Source organism: Gorilla gorilla, chromosome 16 (assembly GCF_029281585.2).
Source record: "Gorilla gorilla gorilla isolate KB3781 chromosome 16, NHGRI_mGorGor1-v2.1_pri, whole genome shotgun sequence".
NCBI lineage: Eukaryota > Metazoa > Chordata > Mammalia > Primates > Hominidae > Gorilla > Gorilla gorilla.
Window position 1 is genome coordinate 67,196,095 of NC_073240.2, and position 24,127 is coordinate 67,220,221.

General features: G+C 43.3%; 1 protein-coding gene and 1 pseudogene across 1 annotated transcript in view; one reads left to right on the forward strand and one right to left on the reverse strand.

The window, feature by feature from the left end:
* Positions 1-24,127, forward strand: part of MAP2K1 (mitogen-activated protein kinase kinase 1) — a 102,532-nt gene that overhangs the window by 20,867 nt on the left and 57,538 nt on the right. The gene's annotated exons all lie outside the window — the stretch shown is intronic.
* LOC101133508 (ATP synthase subunit f, mitochondrial-like) lies at positions 7,565-7,835 on the reverse strand (annotated as a pseudogene).

Genomic DNA, 24,127 nt, shown 5'->3' on the forward strand with positions numbered 1-24,127 from the left:
CATAGTTTCATGGGTTACCACTCAGCATGCTTTCAAGCAAGCAGAGATTACATTTTATTGTTGAAAGAAATCTTGGATGTCTTCTGTTGTAATCTTACCTTGAATCCAGGGCTACAAAGAAGGGTTAAAGCTAGATATGGCTCATGCCTGTATTTCCAGCTACTTAGAAGGCTGAGGCGGGAGGATTACTTGAGCCCAGAAGGTTGAGGCTGCAGCGAGCTGTGGTAGTGCCACTACACCCCAGCCTGGCCAACAGAGCAAGACTTCGTCTGTTAAAAACACAACAAAAGAAAAGAAAAACCAAAGAAAGGTTAAGAGAAGTTGGCTATGTCACACAGTATGTTTTATTTGGAATTTTGTGACTTTTGAGTAACATAATCTAAAGGCCGTGTGGCACAGTGGAAAGGCTTTGTAGACAGCAGACTTTGAGTTTGAATTCTGACCCTGCCTTACTATGTCTGTGGTCTTGTGCAAGTGCTTTTACATCCTTGTGTCTGTTCCCACATCTGTAAAATGGGCATAACAACATTTATCCAACAGAAGGGATTCATACACTCTGTGTGTAAACTGCTTTTTGTGAGTAACAAGACTAATGATAACAGCCAAGATTAGATCCCCAGTGCAGGTTGCCTTACTTTCTATCAGGTGAGAAGGAGAGAAAATTCTTAGTTCCCAAAGAACTTCCAATGACGGGGCTCTTCAGCTGCTCTTTATCCAACAGACTTAGAATAGAGACAACACCGGGCATACTTGCAATTTTTTAGGATGTGCAGGAAGCAAAAGAATTATTTTCAGTGAAACAGGAGTCTGCAAAAGGTGCCTTAGGAAACAACTGCCACACAGTACATCCCAATATAGACTCCTCCCAGCTTCTCTAGGGCAGCCATCTGCCTGACAGGCCCCACCCAGATAAGCCCAGCTTTCTTCTCCCAAGAGTTTAAGGAAGATTTCCTGATGTATGTGTGCGTGTGTGTGGAGGTGGTATGGGGTTGTGTTGGGGGGGGTCAAGAGGGGTGTTAATTTGGGATGGGTAGTCACTGGCTTTTGGTGGCATAACTGGAAGGTAACACTCCCTGTGGCTAAATCCTGATCCCTGTGGGGATCAGCACATGGTTCATCCAGACATCTTCCTCAGTGGGTCCTGGCCTCTGCTCATACTATGTCTTCTACTGGGGATTCCCTTCTCCACCTCCAATATACGTATGTTGAAATCTTCATCTTACGTCAAAGCTCAACTTGGAGGTCATGTCTTATGTAAATCCATCACAGACCTCTCCTCCACACCATCCGGGCAGCGGTCATCTGCTCCACCCTCCGGAGCACTCTGTACATATTCCATCACACTTCAGTTACTTATGTAATTGTCTAGTCAGCAGAAGATACTCCTCTCCAAAGGGCAAGGCTCTGCTAACCCCTGTGAAGCCTGGCTTTGAGTTTATGAGGGGTGATTCTTTTCAGTTTATAATTTCTTGGCACAGGAGGGTCACAGTGTTGGTGGTAACCGTAGCATCTGTCCTGGGAGGCTCTGTATGCTCTTCATTGTTCATACATCCATTTATTTCTTCACTCAGCCATATGAGGCATGTGGGATGTATGTTATCTCTGCTTGATACATGAGGAAACTGATTCTGGTTAAAGGACTTGTGCCTGCCATACAGGCAGCTAAGAGTGCCTATAGTCCTTTGTATTGCCTTTTCAGCCAACAGTCCCATCCCAGCCCAAAGGAGGAAACATTTGGGGAGCATATACTGGTGAGGACATCTTCCCTATTCTGTGGCATTCTCTTAGCCTTATGCCTGGCACAGAGGAAGGCTCTGGGAATGTTTGGGCCGGATGGATCTGGGAGCCTCTTTTGCATGCCAAGCTGCATACTTATCCCTAGCAAATGCTGGTCTCCTTGATGGATATGTGACATGGATGGCTGAATTTACATGGCACCTGGTGGCTTCTCACACTCCTCCGCCACGCCTCTGGGGACTAGGATAGGACAGATGGCCACAGACAGGATTCTCAGCTCTGCAAATCACATTTGGGAAAAAGTTAAGTTTGTGCAATAACACAATTTTGGTAACATGGTTTCATGCTGCTGGTAAATTCTATAACACTCTCTGGATAAATCACACTTCAGCAGAACTCACTTGGGAACAGAGTTTAATTTCACTGTAGGTGGCTGTGATTCCCACCCACCAGTCTTCCCACCCCCGCTAATATATCTAGGCTGATAAGGTGAATGCTGTGCTAAGCAGGCTATTTCTGGGCCCAGGATAGAATTACATTATGGTTTAAAAAATTTTTTTTTCTGTATATTTTTCTATTCACAGACCCTTTGAAAGAAGAATTACATTATGTTAATCATCCGTTTCCCCATCAGCACCTTTAATTCCTTCTCCCCAGAGTATAACCACTTGTCCTTAAAATGACAGAGGTTGGAAAAGATCTTGATAGTTCAGCCTCCTGTATGTATATATGAAGAGGTTGAGGCCCAGAGAGACTGGGCAGCCTACTCAGTTGTCAGATGGCTGGTGAAGACCTGCGTCCGGATCCGTTGACTTCTCTCCTGTGCAGGGCCCTTGTTTTTTGCCCTGCCCTACTGCTTAACCTTGTCTTCTGTCTTACAACTAGGGGAGAGTCTATGGCATGTTCAGTTTGAAATGAATAAAAGTGAATACTTGTTCATTGTTAAAGGACCCCAACACAGAACTAATTTCCTGTTAACCCTTACATTTTCTCTTGACATATCTTTGGTGAGGACCATTAAAGGCTTGACACATTTCTGTACAGTGACATGCAGTCCTAGGGGTTAACTCTGTGTGGGTTTGAGCGATAGGATTTAACTTTTAGGAAAAAGGGGAAAAAAGAGAGAAGGTTGTTAAGTGTATTTGGAGAGAGAGAAAAAATAGTTAATTTTTCTCTTAACAGTTAATCTGAAATGATAACACAATTGTGCCTTTTGGCTCTAAAATCACCATATTTTTGATATATAATCCAAAGGCAGGTATCCAGACTGCTGAAGGCTTATTAAAATGTAACAATAGGTCCAAGTCTAGAACTTGAAAAAACTTCTCATTTGTCAAAGAAGTTCCAGTATTCTACATTCTCTTGCTAATGAATTTGGGGAGCCTTGGAAGCTCAGCAACTGGGATGCCATCGACAGGTTTGCGGTCCTCTCTAGTCTGGGGTAGGTCTTAAGGGGAAACTTTTGGGAGGGACACACATACAGTCTAGTGAAACTGTACATGAACTACTCAGGAGACAGATCACTTGGCAGGGATGTGGCGATCTTTGTACATATTTGTTCTGCTTTACTAGCTACATTGTAAGCTTCTGCAGATGAAGAGTTCAGCCTTGATGTCCCATCTCCCGCCCAGGCCTGCCATGTACTAGTTGATCAGTAAAAGTGGAATGAATGAAAGCCAGTGTTAGTTTACAGAGCTTCTGTGGGACAGAAGCTTTGTTCAGTTGAGTTTCCATCAATATCAAATGCAATGTTATGTGCATTGAGTTTCTTGATAACTGTTCTTGAGGTTTCTTTTTTTTTGGTCCTTTTTGACTAATTAAGCAAGGCTGGACTGGTTGGAGACCCCAGATGGGACCAAGAAATGCGAATCCTGCCTGGATTGTTATAGGTAAAGTGCTTAATATGGGGCCTGGCATGAAGGAAGTTGGGAGTATTATCTGGTCAACTGGAGTTTAGTTATTAGGTTGTAAATGACTATGGTAGGTACAGATGTCATGAATATACTAGGGTCTCAGGGCCTGAAAGAGTTAAAGCTCCTCTCAGAATAGCCCAGGCAGTTCCCAGGAAGTAGCTTCTTAGGCAGGATGTGGCAAACCAGTGGGTAAATGAGAGCCCTTCTCCTTTGGAAGAAAAGGAAGTAGGTGGGGAGAAGTGAAGAGGAAGAGCTTGGTAGACAAATCTTTTTATCTGCTGCTTTTTTAAGTGCCAGACAGACCCTGCAGATTTTTGATCCAAAGTGACCAAAGTCCTAAGAATGCCAATAATACTGGTTTTGCTATTGTCTTTTCCCTGCAGCTAATAACTCAAGTTTAAGATCCACTAGAGTGTTGTTTCAATAGATTTTGTTTTCTAATTTTGATCATTGGTGTATTCTTCAGTGCGCTTTCAAGATTCACAGTGAATGTGGTGTCATCCAAAATCACATTCTTTTCTAACCAAGGATAAGTCAGAAGAAAAGATATATATATATATATGTATGTGTGTATATATATATATACACATATATATACACATACATATATATACGTATATATATATGTATGTGTATATATATACGTATATATATACACATATATATACGTATATATATGTATGTGTATATATATACATATATATACACATACATATATATACATACATATATATACACACATATATATATACATACATATATATATATATATATATATAAGAAAAGTGTTTCTTTAATGTGTTTACCTATTTATCCATTTTTAAACACATTCCCACCCATTCTCTGTCCAGGTGCTCATAACAGTCCCTTGTGATACAGGACAAGAGTGTGCTTCCATTTAAGGCAGGAGAGAGATCTTGCCCATGGTTAGATGACCAGTTACCAGCAGAGTTAATAGAGGGCTCCAGACCCTCTGACTTCAAGTTCAGGGTTGTTTCCACAATTTTGGTTCTTTTTGTTAAGAATATAGTTTATACGTTGGAGACAAATTATTGATGGAGGCTGCAATTTTGCAAATAAAAATAACCCTCAAAAATCCAGTAATGTATATGTGAAATGAAATAGGTGAACTGAATTTGGTGAGCTTTAGTGTCGCTGTAAAAGCAACTATCCTTTGTAAACTTACTGCATAGCTAATAATGTAAATCAGTGTTGTGTTTAGGAATCAGCTCCAGGACTGTGGTTTGATACGTGGAAACACCTCTGCGTTTGCTGTGGGCTGGTAGACAGAATGGGCTGGACTTGGCTGTACTGTGAAAGGCTTCTTTGAGCTGGTTCTTTGACCAGGTAATGAAAACGTTAAGCATCTAAAAACGAAGTCTTTAGGAGGCTTCCAAGGATCTGGAAAGCTGAACTCAGCAATTTTTAGACTTCAGTTTTCTGGACAGGACAGCTCTTCTAGTCAAGGAAGCCAGTATCTCCTGCATTTGTGTAGCTCTTGACTCCATTTCTTTGAAGGTTTCAAATGATAATTTTTATACTTACCCAGATAATCTACTGTGCCTGAGCACATAATTGGTAATTTGGCCCAAAAACTGCATACTTAGATTGCATCCTGGTCACACTGATATCTTACATGCATTTTAGATATTTAAATATTAAAACAAATATTCTTATGGCAGTTTTTGTTTGTTTTGAGATGGGGTCTTGCCGTATTGCCCAGGCTGGAGGGCAGTGGCTATTCACAGGTGCAGTCATAGTGCGCTGCAGCCTGAAACTCCTGGCTTCAAGCCATCCTTACATCTCAGCCTCCTGAGTAGCTGGGACTACAGGCGCATGCCACTGTGCCTGGCCCTTGTGGAAATTTTATTTATTTATTTATTTTATTATTTTATTATTATTATTATTTTTTGACAGAGTCTCTCTCTGTCGCCCTGGCTGGAGTACAGTGGCGTGATCTCGGCTCACTGCAACCTCCACCTCCCAGGTTCGAGCAATTCTCGTGCCTCAGCCTCTAAAGTAGCTGGGACTACAGGTGCTCGCCACCACGCCCAGCTAATTTTTGTATTTTTAGTAGAGACAGGGTTTCACCATGTTGGCCAGGCTGGCCTCGAACTCCTGACCTCAGGTGATCCACCTGCCTCGGCCTCCCAAAGTGCTGGGATTACAGGCATGAGCCACCACGCTCGGCCCCTTTTGTCAATTTTTAGAAGCTAGGATGTCAGGCTGCTCTTTGCTGAACCCTAAATATCCTGAAGCATTCTGGGCTGGTGTCTAGGACCATCTTGATCCTAAGGGAATAAGCTTGACTCTTCTCTTCTTGGTGCTTCAGCACTGCATTTTCCTCAGTGGGATTGGAACAAGCATTAAAGCAAAACAAAAAGTTGTAAATGAGACTTAGGGCAACTAACCTGCTCTAGCCAGAATGAAAAATTTGTTGATGTTTAAAGTTCTCTGACCTCCCTGTGTCTACCTGTTCATAATACTAAAACAAATTATGAACTTAAGTAATAAGAAAAAAGATTATGGCAGATTTCACACAGCTAAAATAATTACAAGAATTCAGCAACCACAAAAATATTTCTCACTGCAAATTCTCATCCATTTCTGTATTGTAGGCATTTTTTTTTCTTTTGGTTTTAGTGTTTATTGTATACCTCACGCTGGGTTAGACTCAAGTTTGGGGGATACTTCCAGCTTAATTGAGGGTATGAGCATGTAATTGCAAGGCATTGTGACACATGCTCTAACTCTGGTGTGTGATACAGCACAGGCTATGGGAACTCAAAGGGTGAGTGACTAACGCTGTCTTGAGGAGTGAAGGACTGTATCCCCAAAGCAGGGATCTGGGCCTGTCTTGGGGTTTTTGGGTCTTCTGTTTTGTTCTTATTTTTTTCTTCTTCTTCTTTTTTTTTTCCTGTAACCTTATTTATGGTGAAGGGACTTTTTTTTTTTTTAATTGTTTACACTTGCCCTTTTGATATCCTCTGCATTCGTGGCTCTTATCATCATCTTAGACTTGTGAACCTGCCTCAGGTCTCTGTTAGGAGTTTCTGGCCTATCTGGTCAGCCATATACTGAGTAGCTCCACACGTAGAGCCTGCGGGTTATCTCCAACTCACCTTTTCCAAAAAATAGATTTATAATCCTCTTGTCGCCTGTGATGACCTCTCATGCTAACTACCCAGAGTCAGGCAGACCTCATAGGTTAAACGCACAGTCCTCTGTAAGACTGCCCTTCATAAGACTTACAATCTAAGGGGTTTCCTGACCACACACACTTCTGTTGAACTAGCTACAAATTGGGGTTTTCACTATCCTCTCAGGTTCCATAGTTTGCTAGAGCAATTCACAGAACTCAGGAATGCACTGTACTTCTGATTACAATTTTATTATAGCAAAAAGGGTACAAATCAGGAGCAGCCAAAAGAAGAGGCATATAGGGTAAGGCCTGGGAGGGTCCCAGATGTAAAGCTTCTGGTGTCTTCACCTCTTGGAATCAGGGCACAGTCACTCTCCTAGTACATTGATGTGTAACAATATGCACAGAGTATTATTAACCAGGGAATCTCCCCTGAGCTTCAGTGTCCAGAGTTTTTACTGGGGCCCCATTACATAGGCATGATTGATTGAATCATTGGCCATGTGATTGAACTGAATCTCTAGCCCTTTTACTCACTGCAGGTTAGGCTGTATTACATGGCTCAGAGCCCCAACCTTGTAATCACATGATTGGTCTTTCTGGTATGGCCAGCCCCCATCCTGTGTCTTTTTTTTTTTCCCCCCCAGTCATCTTTTATTTGGAGGTTAATTCCCATTAGGATATGAAAGGATTCAGCAACGATCGAGACTGTGTTCCTTATGGAGGGGCTCGGGCCAAGAAGGTCATGGCGGGGAGTGCAGAGCATGCCCTCTTCTTCAGTGGTACTTGCATAGCCACTTGTGCTTGAGCTCCTTGTAGGAAAGGCAGTAGCTGAAGAGCACGTAGCTTGCCAGCACCATGGTAACCCCTGAGATGCTCCCCTTCTTCATGTTGATGCACTGCTTGTAGTACCAGTAATAACCTCTTCAAAATGCTCCGGCAGTGCCACTATTGCTGAAGTCCTGCATTAAGCTCCAGCTTGGCAGCTCCCCTAGTTTGACCTCCAGAAGTTTCTTGTTCTTCACTGGTACGACTGATGCCATCTTGGAGTCCTGGTGTCCACTGTCCCTGTGTCATCTTTTTAAGCAAACTGTGGGCCCACATTGAATCACCTTATTGGCGTAAACTATCAGGGCCCACTGTGAATAATAAAGACACTCCTATTACTTGAGAAATTCCAAAGATTTAGAGGTTACCTCCAGAAACCAGGGACAAAGGCCAGCCAAATTCTTTATTATACAACATCCTCCTAACCCCCAAAGCTGTCTAGTCCTCATCTTTGTGATGTGGTAAGTCAGATCCCCCTGGATGCCCAGCCAGAAACCTGGCATCACCCTCAACTCCTCCCTCCCTCCCCCCGTATCCAGATCATCGCCCAGTCTTGCCAACTCTGCCTTCAGTTTCTGTCCCAGCTCTTTATTGCCTGGCTGCTGTGGTGTTCAAACTCTCATCTTGTCTTGTTTTCCTTGTTGCCTTCAAGCTGACTTTCCTGGCTTGGCTCTCCCATTTCTAAGTTGCCAGACTCTTGGTTCCAAAATATAAAACTGATCTTGTCACTTTCTTTAGAATTTGCTGTTGCAGAACAATGTGTGTATTATAATTCCATTTTCGTTAAACAAAACATACTATATATATTCACTGGAAATGTATTTCAAAGAAATCTAGAAGTGTATATATTCTACAGTGTTAACAGTAGTTATCTGGGGGAAGGTGGAACATAGAGTTTTACTTTAGACTATACATTTCTAGACTAGTTGGATTTTTTCATACTGAGCACACATTAGTTTTTTTAGGCCTGGTAATATTACAGAAGTCAAATTACAGAAGTCACCCTAGCTCCCCACTCGCCTTCTAAACCTAATTCTTTAGCATGGTGTGCTGTGCCCTTCATGGTCTAGCTCAGTTTACCTGCAGCCCCATCTCATCACTCACCTGGATGCATCCACTCTCAGGATATTCTCAGGATTAAACTTGGGGATTACGTTTTCTGACCTTCACTTTCCCTCCCTTATCTTAGATGGAACTAGGGAGTTTTTCTGTATGTTCCCATAGCTCCCCATGCCTACCTTGCTTTTAGCATTTTGACCTACCCTACCCTGTAGGTTGTTGTTATACTTGTTGTATAGTTGTTGCTGTACTTCTTAGTATCCTTTCCTATGTTTGGCTTACATTGTGATACACACCCCCCCACAATGCCCCCCAAACACACCCACCCACCCACACACCCACCTTTCAGACTGCTTTGTGAGGACAGGGATCTTGTTGTCTTCATAGTCTAGCCTCTAGTATACATAGTGCTTGTCATGGAGTAGACGCTTCATAGTAAATCTGCATTGTATTTTCACAGCTGTAGGCATAAATGGATGTAACCCAGAGATTCACTCAAGTTACCTATCCCATGCCCTTTTCTAGATTGGAGCACTCCCCGAGGTTTAGATTCTCATCGTCAGTTCTGCTGTGGGACTCACATTTCCCTTTCTATGTTTTTTCTCTTTTTGCTCTGTTCTTGAACTAGCTTGGAATTTGGCTCCTTTTCCTTGGTTTCCACTAAACAACAGTGAGAACAAAGTATACACAAAGCTATTTGTGTGCACAGCAGATTGGACTTGGAAGGTCTGGGGTGGGGAGGGTATATTATATTACAGCAATACAGGTAACTTAAAATCTAATGGTGTTAGGTGTCTTTGGTCTTAAATGACCTTTGCTACCCTGCCATGGTACCTCCTTTCCTTCTGCTCTTGCTGCTCTTAACGAGTCCCCAAAGAAGCTTTTCTCATTTTATTTTGCAACATAATTCAGCTCTCCAGCTGCACCTTTACATGCTGTTCAGGGCTGCTTCTGCCCACCCCAAGGCTGAGGATCAGGCCCTTCTAAACTATGGGCAAGCTTTCTGGTTCTCCAGTAGGACCAGATCCCACTGTGAACAGGTATTGTTAGCCCAAAGACTTATTTCCCCACCCCACATCTTTTTTCAGAAGACAGAAGCAAGCACTATCAGTTTTGGTTTTAATTAAGTTTCTTTCTGTGATATTACTTCTTCTAGGTAGGTTTTGACCTTACTAGACCAATTGCTGTTAATTTGATGGCCTAACTAGTAGTTTTCTACCCCTAGTTTAACATGTTGAATGTTGACCAGGTGCAGTGTCTCACGCCTGTAATCCCCGCACTTTGGGAGGCTTAGGTGGGTGGATCACCTGAGCCCTAGAAGTTTGAGACCAATCTGGGCAACATGGTGAAACCCTGTCTCTACAGAAAATTACAAAAATTAGCCAGGCATGGTGGCACGTGCCTGTAGTCCAGTTACTTGAGAAACTGAGGTGGGAGGGAGGATCGCCTGAGCCCAGGAGATTGAGGCTGCAGTGAGCCATGATTGCACCACTACACCAGTCTGCGCAACAAAATGAGACCCTGTCTCAAAAAAACAAAAAACCTATGCTTAAGTGAGCACCTGTATTGACTTCCGGTCCTGATCCTGAAATCAGGATTCCCTGAAGGTTGTTGGAAAGTGATCTGGGGGTACAGTTTTTTCCCAGAGGTGATGCGTGCTCAGGGATGAGATTTGCTGACCCTCCTGTGTGTATTTGGGCAGGGAGAAGGGTCCAGCTGTAACAAACAGCTGTTCTTGTATATAAGGGGGAAGCAAGTCTGGAGAATTGACAGTTTCTCCTGTGGACTAGAATTGGAGACATATTTTGAGTGCTGTGTTTCATCTGACTGTATCTTCCTGCCCTTGGGTGTGCTTCTGGGCACTGGCTACTGACCTTTTGCCTTGGGGACTTAACCGTACTTATGGTTCTGTTAAAGTTGGAGGGTGTCCAGGTTCTTGGCATCTTCAACAAAGAATTGGACAAAATGCACAAAGCAAGGAAGGGACGAAGGGATTTATTGAAAATGAAAGTACCCTCCACAATGTGGGAGCGGTCCCAAGCATAGGAGCTCAAAAGGCCCCGTTGCAGAGTTTTGGGGAATTTAAATACCCCCTAGAGGATTCCATTTGTTATTTTGGGTACGCTCTATGTAAATGGAGAGGTTGAAGTAAAGTTACAAAGTCATTTGCGGCCTATGACCTATGGAGAGGATATTTCCTGTTATAGCTGAAGAGTGAATTGGCCTTATGTTCCCTACCTCCAGACCCAATTTTCCTGCCTCAGTTCTGAGTTATGAGGTTTAACTGATTGGGTCACATTGGATCCTGTACCTTCTCCCTCATTGAAGAGCAAACTGCATTCCTGATTGATAGACCAGCACGGGCCATTATTATACAGGGATTTTCTAAAAAGCTCTTTTTCTTTTTTTAAATTTATTTAAACTGTTTTTTCCTCATTATGACTGGAAGGATAAAAGATATTTTTCTGTATCAGCTTCTCAAGAACAGGGAATGGGTAATGTCCAGTACGTCATCTTTCTAAGGCCATAGCCAGCTTGTCTTTTCAGTAACAGCCAGCCCCACTGTTTAGTGGTCACCACCAGACCCAGGGCTCCCTTTGTTTTTCTGATGCTGACCACATTTTTTTTTTTTGAGACGGAGTCTCGCTCTGTCGCCCAGGCTAGAGTGCAGTGGCGGGATCTCAGCTCACTGCAAGCTCCGCCTCCCGGGTTCGCGCCATTCTCCTGCCTCAGCCTCTCGAGTAGCCGGGACTACAGGCGCCCGCCACCACGCCTGGCTAATTTTTTGTGTTTTTAGTAGAGAGAGGGTTTCACTGTGTTAGCCAGGATGGTCTTGATCTCCTGACCTTGTGATCCGCTCACCTCAGCCTCTCAAAGTGCTGGGATTAGAGGTGTGAGCCACTGTGCCCGGCCTTTTTTTTTTTTTTTTTTTCCTTTTTTCTTTTTTTTGAGATAGAGTTTCACTTTGTTGCCCAGGCTGGAGTGCAATGGCGCAATCTTGGCTCACTGCAACCTCTGCCTCCTGGGTTCAAGCGATTCTCCTGCCTCATCCTCCCAAGTAGCTGGGATTACAGGCGTGCACCACCATGCCTGGCTTCTTTTTTGTCTTATAACTTCTGTTTTTTTTTCCCCCTCTCCCTCCAAACTCCATCACTTTTCCTTTTGTACTTCTACAGAAGCCTGATCCTTTAAAAATTATCTGGCTGGGCGCGGTGGCTCACACCTGTAATTCTAGCACTTTGGGAGGCCGAGGCGGATGGATCACCTGAGGTCAGGGATTCGAGACCAGCCTGGCCAACATGGCAAAACCCCGTCTCTACTAAAAATACAAAAATTAGTCGGGCATGGTGGTGCATGCCTGTAATCCCAGCTACTGGGGAGGCTGAGGAAGGAGAATTGCTTGAACCTGAGGAAGGAGAATTGCTTGAACCTGGGAGGTGGAGGTTGCAGTGAGCTGAGATTGTGCCACTGCACTCCAGCCTGTGTGACGGGAGCGAGACTCCATCTCAAAAAAAAAAAAATTCATTTGCGGCTAATATGAAACACATTTTATATACTGGGGCAGAAGGAACCATAGGCTGTCACTTGTTTTAAGCAACAATATGACACCCCCTGTCTGATTCAGGATGTTATTCAGTATTTGAGGAAAGTCTTTGTGAGTGGGTGGTCTTCATGACTCCAGAGGCTCCTCTGTGTGTGTGTATGTGTGTGTTTTTCAACATGACTGCAGAAACATGTTGTAGGAAGGTAATTTATGTGATTTCAGAAGACTGTTTGATTCCCAGGGGGTGTTTTTGTTTGTTTGTTTCTTTTTAAAGGATAGGAATATGTGATTCTTATTCTACCTGGGATTCTTTTTAATCAAACCTGTTTTTATGACATAAGCAAAAAAAATGTCTGTTGGCTTGGAAACTACCTGATTTACAGTGAAATTAAAAATAAATGCCTTGGCCAGGTGTGGTGGCTCACACCTGTAGTCCCAGCACTTTGGGAAGTGAGGTGGGTGGATCACCTGAGGTCAGGAGTTCGAGACCACCCTGGCCAATGTGGTGAAATCCTGTCTCTACTAAAAATACAAAAATTAGCTGGGCATGGTGGTGGGCACCTGTAGTCCCAGCTACTAGGGAGGCTGAGGAATGAGAATCACTTGAACCGGGGAGGCGGAGGTTGTGGTGAGCCGAGATCACACCACTGCACTTCAGCCTGGGTGACAGAGCAAGACTCTGTCAAATAAATGAATGAACGAATGAATGAATGAATGCCTTTCAGCCGTGCACAGTGGCTCACACCTGTAATCCCAGCACTTTGGGAGGACAAGGTGGGTGGACCACTTGAGCCCAGGAGTTTGAGACCAGCCTGGGCAACATGGCAAAACCCAGTCTCTACAAAAAGTACAAAAATTAACCAGGCATGGTGGCCCAGCTACCCCAAACGCTTAGGTGGGAGGATCACCTGAGCCTGGGAGATCAAGGCTGCAATGAGCTGTGACTGCACTGCTGCACTCCAGCCTGGGTGACAGAGTAACACCCTGTCTAAAAAATAAAATAAAATAAATGTCTTTCAACCTGGGGAAGCTGATTGAAAAGATAAATAAATTTACCTTATTTATTTTTCAAAATAAATTTACCTGTCCTTTTCTTATTTTTTTATTTTAAGCTTTATTCCCCTAATACTTACTCTTGGCATATATATATATATATATATATATATATATATACACACACACACATATACATATATACATATATATACATATATATACACACACACACACGTATATATACATACACATACATATATACATATATACACATACATACACAAACACACATACATACATACATATATACACGTGCATATATGTACTTATATAATTTTTATATGTACAATTTTATATATATGTACCCACATACACACACACACATATATACACATACACACACATACACACACACACACACACACATATATATATATAAATTTTTTTTTCTGAAACAGGGTCTCACTTTATCACCTAGACTGGAGTGCAGTAGTGTGGTCTTGGCTCACTGCAACCTTGACCTCCCGGGTTCAAGCGATCCTTCTGCCTTGGCCCCCCAAGTAGTTGAGACTACAGGTGCACGCCACTACACCTGGTGAATTTTTGTATTTTTTGTAGAGATAGGGTTTTGCCATGTTGCCCAGGGTGGTCTCAAACTCCTGAGCTCAAGCGATCTGCTTTGGCCTTCCAAAGTGCCAGGATTACAGGTTTGAGCCACCTTGCCTGGCCTGGCTTATAATCTTTTTTTTTTTTCCTTAAGTGCTAACTGTGAGTTAATGGCTTATAATATTCCTAATCCTAATTCTATACCATTGTCGCTGGGCGCAGTGGTTCACGCCTGTAATCTCAGCACTTTGGGAGGCCGAGGTGGGCAGATCACTTGAGGTCAGGAATTGGGGACGAGCCTAGCCAGCATGGTGAAATCCTGTCTCTACTAAAAAAATACAAAAATTAGCCTGGCATAGTGGGGCCTGTAATCCCAGCTACTTGGGAGGCTGAGGTTGGAGGAACACTTGAACCAGGAGGTGGAGGTTGCAGTGAGCTGAGATCGTACCACTGCACTTCAGCTTGGGTGACAGAGTGACTCCATCTCAAAAAAAAAAAAAACCAACAAAAAACAGCAGCAAACCAATTCTATACCATTGTTCACAGATTAGCCCCTACTAGAATGCCCTCTTTCTCTTTTTTTTTTTGCTATCTCATTATCTTATATCATTCTAGAGCAGTTTGAGCCTCATATCCCCACAAAACTTACTCTAGCATATCCTCAACTACACAGCTGCCTGTGTTCTAGGTCCTTTGTGAGAATTAGGGGAACTGTGGTACAGTCATTGCCCCAGAATCTCTTTTGAAGTTGGTGGTGAAACCATAAAAGCAATAAAGGTAATTAACTACATTGTGCATTTTCCCCAGATTATTTATTGCATGAACAACATGAAAACACGGGGATTAAATCACCTTCTACCCTGCCACAGCAACTGATTTCATTTATCTATGTTTCTTTGCAGTGCTTGTTCGTATACATTCATTTTTCCCCCCATAGGTAATACAGTATAATTCATTTGCACCTGAGAGTGTTTGATTGTCAAAATTTCTGATACCTATAAGTGTGTGTGACTTTGGATAAGTCACTTCTCCTGAGACCCAGTTTCTCCGTCTAAACCAGGGGTTTAGACTACATGTCCTGTAAGGCAATAATCATGAAAATATCTTCTGTTGTGGAGTATTTCACAGTTGCTTGAACATTTGTATTGTTATTCGTTACCATAACTACATGGGATTGAGTGGAATATGATATTCCTTTTTTACGGATTGGGAAACTGAAACTGAGGTAGCCAAAGAAAACACTCTTAGGTGAAAATGAATTATATTGTAGTACCTATGAGGGGAAAAAAATGAACATATGAACAAGCACTGGAAGGAAACATAGATAAATGACTTTTAGGTTGACTTTTTATCTCTGGTTTTTAGCAGTTTGACTATGATGTGTCTAGGTGTGGGATTTTTCTTTTTCTAAGTATTGCTTAGGGTGCCCTGTGTTTTTTCGATCTGGATGTTTGTTGTTTTTTGTTAATTTTGGGAAATTCTTGGCCTTTATCTCTTCAAGTATTTCTTCTGTCCTGTTCCCTCTTGTTCATCCAAGACCCCAACTACATATGTGTTAGACGATTGGATCTTGTCCTACAACTCTTGGATGCTCTGTTCTGATTTCTTTTATTCTTTTTTTTTTTTGCTTTAGTTTGGTTAATTTCTTTTTTGTTTGTTTTTTTGTTTTTTTGAGACAAGCTGGTCCCAAAGTCTGGGCCTCAAGTGGTCAAGCTGGTCTCAAACTCTGGGCCTCAAGTGGTCCTCCTGCCTTGGCCTCCCAAAATATTGGTATTACAAGCATGAGCCACCGTGCCCAGCCTCCATTTAAAAATTTCTGTTGACCTATCTTCAGGGTCACTGATTGTTCCCTCAGCTCCATGTAATCGGCTAATGAGCCTGTTGACCTCTGATGCCATGTTTTTAAAATTTCTAGCATTTTAATTTGATTCTGTTTTTAGTTTTCGCCTTTGCTGAAATTCCTCATTTGTTCATGCATGTTGTCACCTTTAACATATTAATCATGGTTATTTTAAGGCCTCTGTCTGATAGTTCCAACATCTGGGTTGTCTGAGTCTGGTTCTGTTTATAGCTTATCTCTTGATAAGGTTCTTCCCCCCCATCCCACCTCCCAACCCTTCTTGATTTTTGTGTTTTTCCTTCCTTTTTTTTTTTTTTTGAAACAGAGTCTCACTCTTTTCACCCAGGCTAGAGTACAGTGGTGCAATCTTGGTTCACTGCAACCTCCGTCCCGGTATTAAGCAATTCTTCTGCCTTAGCCTCCTGAGTAGCTGGGATTACAGGTGCCTGCCACCATGCCAGGCTAATTTTTTTTTTTTTTTTTTTTTTTTTTTTTTTTTTTTTTGAGATGGAGTTTCACTCTTGTTGACCAGACTGGAGTGCAATGGCGCAATCTCGGCTCACTGCAACCTCCGCCTCCCAGGTTCAAGCGTTTCTTCTGCCTCAGCCTCCCGAGTAGCTGGGATTACAGGCATGCACCACCACGCCCGGCTAATTTTGTATTTTTAGTAGAGATGGGGTTTCACCATGTTGGTCAGGCTGGTCTCAAACTCCCAACCTCAGGTGATCTGCCCACCTTGACCTCCCAAAGTGCTGGGATTACAGGTGTGAGCCACTGTGCCCCACCCATGCCTGGCTGATTGTTTTATTTTTAGCAGAGATGGGGTTTCATCATGTTAGCCAGGCTGGTCTGGAACTCCTGACCTCAGGTGATCCACCTGCCTTGGCCTCCCAAAGTGCTGAGATCGTGGATGTGAGCCACCGCACCCAGCCATGTCTTGTGCATTTTTTTTTTTTTGAGATGGAGTTTTTCTTTTGTTGCCCAGGCTGGAGTGCAATGGTGCTGTCTTGGCTCACTGCAGCCTCTGCCTCCCGGGTTCAAGTGACTCTCCTGTCTCAGCCTCCTGAGTAGCTGAGATTACAGGCATATGCCACCATGCCCAGCTAATTTTTATATTTTCTGTAGAGGTGGGGTTTCGCCATGTTGGCCAGGCTGATGTCGAACTCCTGACCTCAAGTGATCTGCCTGCCTCGGCCTCCCAAAGTGCTGGGATTACAGGCATGAGCCACCGTGTCCAGCCCGTGTCTTGTAATTTTTGATTGAATGTTGGATATTATGTGGTAGAACAGAGAATTAGGTAAATTGTCTTTATCCTCAGAAATGGGCATGCTTTTCTGTCATGCTGTCAGTTTGTGTTAGGCTGTAAGCCAGAGTTGAGCTGGGTTTGGGCTTTCTTTTTAATATTAACTTAAATGCATCACATGCTTCGAATTTCTCCAGTAATGGGTTTTTATCTTGCACTTAGCGGGGAGCCTGAGTTGCATACGTTTATTTTTTTTCTCAGTCTTTCTACTGCTTCTTCAGCTCTGAACTGTCCCTTAATCCTTTGCCACAAAGGGACTCTTTCTCTACACTCTTGCCCCTTTCCTAGGGGTAAGCTGCAGTTGCTTTTTAGTGGTTCTTGGCTTGAAGTAGAGGTAGGGAGGTTCTCATTGTCTTGATCCAATCTCAATCTTTTTTTTTTTTTGAGATGGAATTTCGCTCTTGTTGCTGAGGCTGGAGTGCAGTGGTGCAATCTCAGCTCACTACAACCTCTGCCTCCTGGGTTCAAGCAATTCTCCCGCCTCAGCCTCCCGAGTAGCTGGGATTACAGGATGTGCCACCAAGCCCGGCTAATTTTGTATTTTTAGTAGAGGCAGGGTTTCTCCATGTTCGTCAGGCTGTTCTCAAACTCCCAACCTTAGGTGATCTGCCTGCCTCGGCCTCTTAAAGTGCTGGGATTACAGGCATGAGCCACTGTGCCCAGCCTCCCGTCTCCATCTTTAGCAGACCCTGTGAGTATAGACCTTGGGTTTGGGGTTTTCCCAGCATTCTTTCCCTTCCTCTGTATGGCAGCCAGACTTTGCCTTGTATCTGCGGCAGGTCTTGGGCAGGAGAAAGTTTTGTATACCTCCTTCAGCAGTTAGTAGACTTTTGCTTTCTGTTGGTGTTGAGCACAGCTTTAGGCTTAGATTCTTCATCAACTAGGAGAAGCTGTGCTTCAATACAGTTATTCTTTTGCATGGTTCCTAATGTGCTTCACTCAATTTAGCAGAATTTTTTTTTTAAACCTCTTCCTTGATGCTAGCTGCTTGTGCAAATCACATCTTGGCCGCCTACTCTTCTTCACTTGCTGACAGATGTGTAGGTGAGAAAAGTCTCATAGTCATTGTTCCTGAAAGAAGCTTCCAGACCCACTTCTAGGGCCAGTGACAGATGCAGGAAATCAGCTGCTTCTGGGCCAGGGCAGAGCTGGTCTTTTTTTTAGTGGGGGATGGCGGGCAGCGGGGCAGGGGACATTCAAAATTTATTTTCCAACAGACAGATAGCATCAGCAGGTACAACTACAAGGGTATCTACATAGATCATACATTCACAAGGCATTATTAGTTCAACAGTGAGAAAGCCACTTGTGGGTTTTCTGTAACAATATCCCACTTCACAGTGTAAACAGGTGCTATTTTGTTCACTTACAATTCCGGAAGGAAAGGCACACCTTGCAGGGGGGAAGAAAAGGGGAATCCTAAAGTAAGGTGCAACAATTAAGAGACAACACTTTGGCTAACAATCTTGGATCCACATTTCAGTCAGGGCCTTCCACATAGAGGGGAGAGACTTTTCTCTCAGAAGTTAGAATCTTTCTTCCTTCTTTCTTGTTAAACCGAGAGCAGTGTTTTGTTTGCTCAATATTACATGTACAAAAGGAGATTAGAAAAAAATGCATCACAAAACCATCTTGAACGTTCAGCTCTTCCTGCCAATACATCACAACTCTTAGGTTTTAGACGGGGCCTGGGAATACTTCAGTGTTTTTTCTTTTTTTTTTTTTTCTTTAAGTGAAAGCAAGTTTATTACGAAAGCAAAGGGATGAAAGAATGGCTGCTCCATAGGCAGAGAGCAGCCCAGTAATCTTAAAATAGGAAAATAGACACTATGGCTACAAAAAATAAAAAATAAATGAGGTAGATAAAGTTTTCACACCCAGGACTTGCCTGTTCCAACTTCATAGCCTTCATGAAATATTCATCAAGAAGCCAAAAAAAAAAAACCTTTATAATTACTTGGCATAAGTCGCACCAAGAAAATTCAACAAAAAAATTAGCATGTATACCTGTGATAGGAAATACATCCTTCCATGAGTTTCTTCTCAAGAATGAAAACCTAGTTCTTCAGTAGAGTAGGCACTGGCAAACTAAGTCACCTGAGATTTCCTGCTCAGGTGCCCTCTTCTTCTGGGGTTCAGGAAGAGGAAGGCATCTAAGAAGTGTGGGAAAGGACATTGGCAGTCTCAGGGCAGAGCTGGTCTTTCACATTGTGGTGAAACTACTAGAAAAAAGAAAAACATGCTTGTGGCTACTCTGTGCCTGCGAAATAGGTGTGAAGCCTTTAGGAGTCAGAAGACCTGGGTTCAACTCTAATAGTCACTTACTCTGTGAACTTGTGCAAGTCACTTCTCTGTAGTTTTTCTTACAGTTAAAACTTTAAAGTTTTGTCCAGTGCTAAAATTCTCTAATCCTAACATATCCTTCTGTAGTGTTACAAGGTAGAACTCTCCAGGTAAATACCAAGGCTGTGCTTTTCTGCAAGCATAGTGGTTAGCTTCCCGTGTTATATGGTTTGAAGCCCTGGTTGTTACTTCTTGCCTGCATATAAACCCCATTGACGATGATCTCATCTTATTTTTCCTTTGAGAATAAATTGATTGTTTTGTCTTCCCAGGTCTTTGAGAATGCGTAAGTTCCGGCACTAGAAGGCCCTCAGTAAAGTAACTAAAGGAGTATATACAGCTAAGGGCAATTTAAGTCAAAATGTGATAATAAGTAAAAAGTGGTTGTAGAAATTAAATGAGAGTGAAATATTTTTTTAAAAGTTGGAATCATCTAAATGCTAAATGCATATTTAATATTGTTTTGCTATTGTAATCTAATTAGTTAAAAAGAATAACATCTGGGCTGGGGGTGGTGGCTCATGCCTGTAATCCCAGCACTTTAGGAGACCGAGGCGGGCAGATCACGAGGTCAGGAGATCGAGACCATCCTGGCCAACACAGTGAAACCCCGTCTTTACTAAAAATACAAAAAATTAGCCGGGTGTGGTGGCGGGCGCCTGTAGTCCCAGTTGCTCAGGAGGCTGAAGCAGGAGAATTGTGTGAACCCAGGAGGCGGAGCTTGCAGTGAGCCAAGATGCACCACTGCACTCCAGCCTGGGTGACAGAGCAAGACTCCATCTCCAAAAAAAAAAAAATAAATAAAATAACATTTGATAGTATTTATTGAGCACCTACTGTGAGCTAGATGAGTGTAGGTGAGCTCCTTTAGTCTCCTGACAACCCCAAGATGTGTTTACTACTGTTAGCCCCATTTTACTGATTAAAAACCTGAAGCTTAAGGCTTTTAAGAAACCTCTCTGGCCAGGCATGGTGGCTAACCCCTGTAATCCCAGCACTTTGGGACGCTGAGCCTGGCGGATCCCAAAGTCAGGAGTTAGAGACCAGTCTGGCCAACATGGTGAAACCCTGTCTCTACTAAAAATACAAAAATTAGCCGGGCGTGGTGGCAGGCACCCATAAACCCAGCTACTTGGAAAGCTGAGGCAGGAGAATCGTTTGAACCTGGGAGGTGAAGGTTGCAGTAAACCGAAATTGCGCCATTGCATTCCAGCCTAGGCGACAGAGCAAGACTGTGTCTCCAAAAAAAAGAAACCTCTCCAACTTGACATGGCTATTCAGTGGCCAAATAGGGCTTCATACCCAGATAGCCTGACTCCCAGGTTCGGGTCAGGGTACATTTTTATGTATCATAAAAGCATAGTTGATGAATTCTCAGAAACCGAACACACCATATAACCAGCCCTCAGATCAAGAACAGGGCATTACTAGCACCCAGGAATTCCCCTCCTTCCCTATATTAGGGTTCACCAGAGAAACAGAACCAACAGCAGTTGTGCGTGTGTGTGTGTGTGTGTGTGTGTATATGAGAGCGTTACTGATGTTTATTTTAGGGAATTGGCTCATGTGATTATGGAGGTCTGGTAAGCCTAAAATCTGCAGGGATAAGCCAGCAAGCTGAAGACCCAGGGTAGGGTTGCATGCGGTTCAAGTCCAGAGGCAGGCTACCAGCAGAATTCCTTCTTTTGGGCAGGTCAGTCTTTGTTCTCTTAAGGTTTTCAACTGATTGGCTGAGGCCCATTCACATTATGGAGAGTAATTCACTTTAATCTAAGTTTACCAATTTAAATGTTAATCTCATCCAAAAAACCCCCACAAAAACCGAAAACATTTTCACAGAAACACCATGGCCCAGCCAAGTTGACACGTAAAATTAACCATCACACACCCCCTCTTAGTTACTTCCCCCTGAAGGGTAATCACTTTCCTAATTTATAATTGCAAAGATTAGTGTTGCCCTTTTTTGAACTTTCTTTCCTTTTTTTTTTTTTTTTTTTTTTTGAGACAGGGTCTCATTGTCACCCAGGCTAGAGTGCAGTGACGCGATCTTGGCTTACTGCGACCTCCGCCTCCCAGGCTCTGGTAATTCTCTCACCTCAGCCTCCTGAGTAGCTGTGATTACAAGCACACGCCACCACACCTGGCTAATTTTTCTAATTTTTGTAGAGATGGGGTTTCACTATGTTGGCCAGGCTGGTCTCAAACAACTGGGCTTAAGTGATCCTCCCGCCTCGGCCTCCCAGAGTACTAGGATTACAGGTGTGAGCCAGCATGCCTGGCCTTGAATTTTTGATAGATGGAATGACATAGTGTATTAGTCTGTTTTCACACTGGTTTATAAAGAACTGCCCAAGACTGGGTAATTTATAAAGTAAAGAGGTTTAATTGAATTACAGTTCTTTATGGCTGGGGAGGCCTCAGTAAACATACACTCACGGCATAAGGCAAAGGGGAAGCAAGGACCTTCTTCACATGGTGGCAAGAGAGAGAAGTGCCAGTAGGGGAAATGCCAGACACTTATAAAACCATCAACTCTCATGAGAATTCACTCACTGTCACAGGAACAATGTGGGGAAAACTGCCCCCGTGACTCAATCACCTCCCTCTCTCAACACATGGGGATTACAATTTAAGATGAGATTTGGGTGGGAACGCAGAGCCAAACCATATCATATAGTACATACTCTTTTCGTGCCTGGCTTCTTTCACAGAGCACATATACACATTCCTAGAATTTGATTTCCTATAGGTAGTTGAACAGCCTCTCCTAGAGTAACCTGAAGGATTGAGGTATGGGAAGGTATAGAATGCCTTCCCCAAGATGTTGACTGGGGCTGTTCCTTGCCACTGGGTCTGCACTGCCCCCCGCCCCCAACACAGATGGGCTAGCCTGGGGTGGAATCTGGAAGTTGATAAGCTGTGCTTTTGGCACTCTCTGCCTTCCTCTTTCAGGTCCATTCTCCTTTCCTGTCTTACTACTCCTTATACGCCTAACTCAATCCTCAGCCATCCATGGTTTGACTGTTCAGAGACCCATGGTGCCAGTTCTTTTTGTTCTCATATTGCCCCCTGTCCATTGAAGCTCCTCAGCCCCTCAACTTGAACACGCCCCCATTCTTATTCTGTACCTCCTCAGATTACTGTCACATTGACGGACTTGAACCTCAGAGATAGACAACTTTTCCCTTCCCTCCTCTCCTCCTTCCCATATACTTTTCTTATGGATATGGAACTGAGGACCAGAAAGGAAGGTAACTTACCCAAGATCTCACAGATCGGTAAATAGGGGTAGAAGGTGTGGATCAAGGGATTGTATGCAGCCTTTATCTCTAGGTGCTGGTCTCTCTTACCTTGGGTCTGTCTCTTTTGCCTCTCCTTTCCTCTTTCCCTGCTACTTGACTTGTTTCGTACCCTAGTAGCATTCCTGCTTGCCAGATGCCACAGGGGAAGGAGAACTTTACAACTCCCTGGGCTCTCTGGTAAGAACACCCACCTGCACGGGGACCCTTCCTCTCCTTCCTACAGTGATTGGTTGTCATCCTCTTCCCTTCCTGCAGTGTACCCTCCTGGCAGAGGCAAGGCTGCCATCGAGGCTAGAGCAAGGCTCAGATTGGGTGGCATGCAGTTGTGGCCTATTTCTGTTTGGTGTGTGGCAGTTTGGAGATCCCATTTCTTTTTCTGGATATCACCCCCCTACCTCCTCCTGTCATTCCTTAGGCCAGCCTCTAAATTCAGTGACCATCAGGGTTGAAAAGGGCATTGTGGGGCCTTGAAAAGAGCTCTCTCCTAGGAGTTAGGAGACCTGCCAGCAGTGAACTGTGTGAACTTGTCCCTTTGGACCTCAGTTTTCTCATCTGTAAAATGAGGATTGGATAAGTTGGTCTTCAAGGTCCCTCCCTGGGATACATTTTATGCTGCTGCTTGATTTAAACCACTGAGCCACAAATGAAAGGTTGCAGTTGCGACAGTGTAATTAGGCTTAGCAGATGGGTGAGATGAGAGGAAGGACATGTTCTTGCCCATAGGATTATCCTTTCCCACCCATTTCCTTGCGCCTCACTGGTGTTTTCAAAAAGCAAATGACAACCCTTGTTTTTCTCTGCATTCCCATTCAAACCTATAATCTTCTTTTATCTTGATGAACTTGTATTTACCGTTAGACAGCCATGATGCAGAATTCACATTACAGTGTGTGGTTCTAACTCTGCCATGGTGAATGTGATGGAGGTTGGAGCCGATCACAGCTGGTCCCTGGAGAGAGGGCTGTGTGTGTCAGATTTATTGTGCTGCAGCTCCAGTTTTGTTTTGGTTTAGTTTTTAAATCCCCAGTGTCAGTTTTGCTGATTTCAGTTAAAACTAAAGATTGTGAAGGGAGACAGAGACAGGTTCATGCCCTCTGAGTTTTAGAGATTGGTGATATAGTCGTTGGGTGAGGGCCCTCTGTCTTATATCCTTTGCTTAAAACATTTCACCCTGGAAAGGCAGAAATTAGCCTTGTTGAACTTCAACTCCCTCTGCAAGAGGAAGAAATACTGAATACTGTTTCATTATTGATATCTTTTTAATGAGTACTGAAAGCCACTACAGGATCTTTGTTTCACCTTCAGATAAAATGTTTCATCTTTCATTCTCTGAAAAAAAAAATTGAGTATTTTAAGAATAATTAAAGGAAAGGCAGTAGTTTCTGGATCCTGCCGTTGCTGCCTTGGCCTCTCCTCCCTTTTCTCCACTTCCACTCCTCTCCCTCTATATTAGTGTAGAAATGTGTCAAAAATTTCTTGCTTCTTCCATTAGTTTCTATTTTGACCCACCCCAG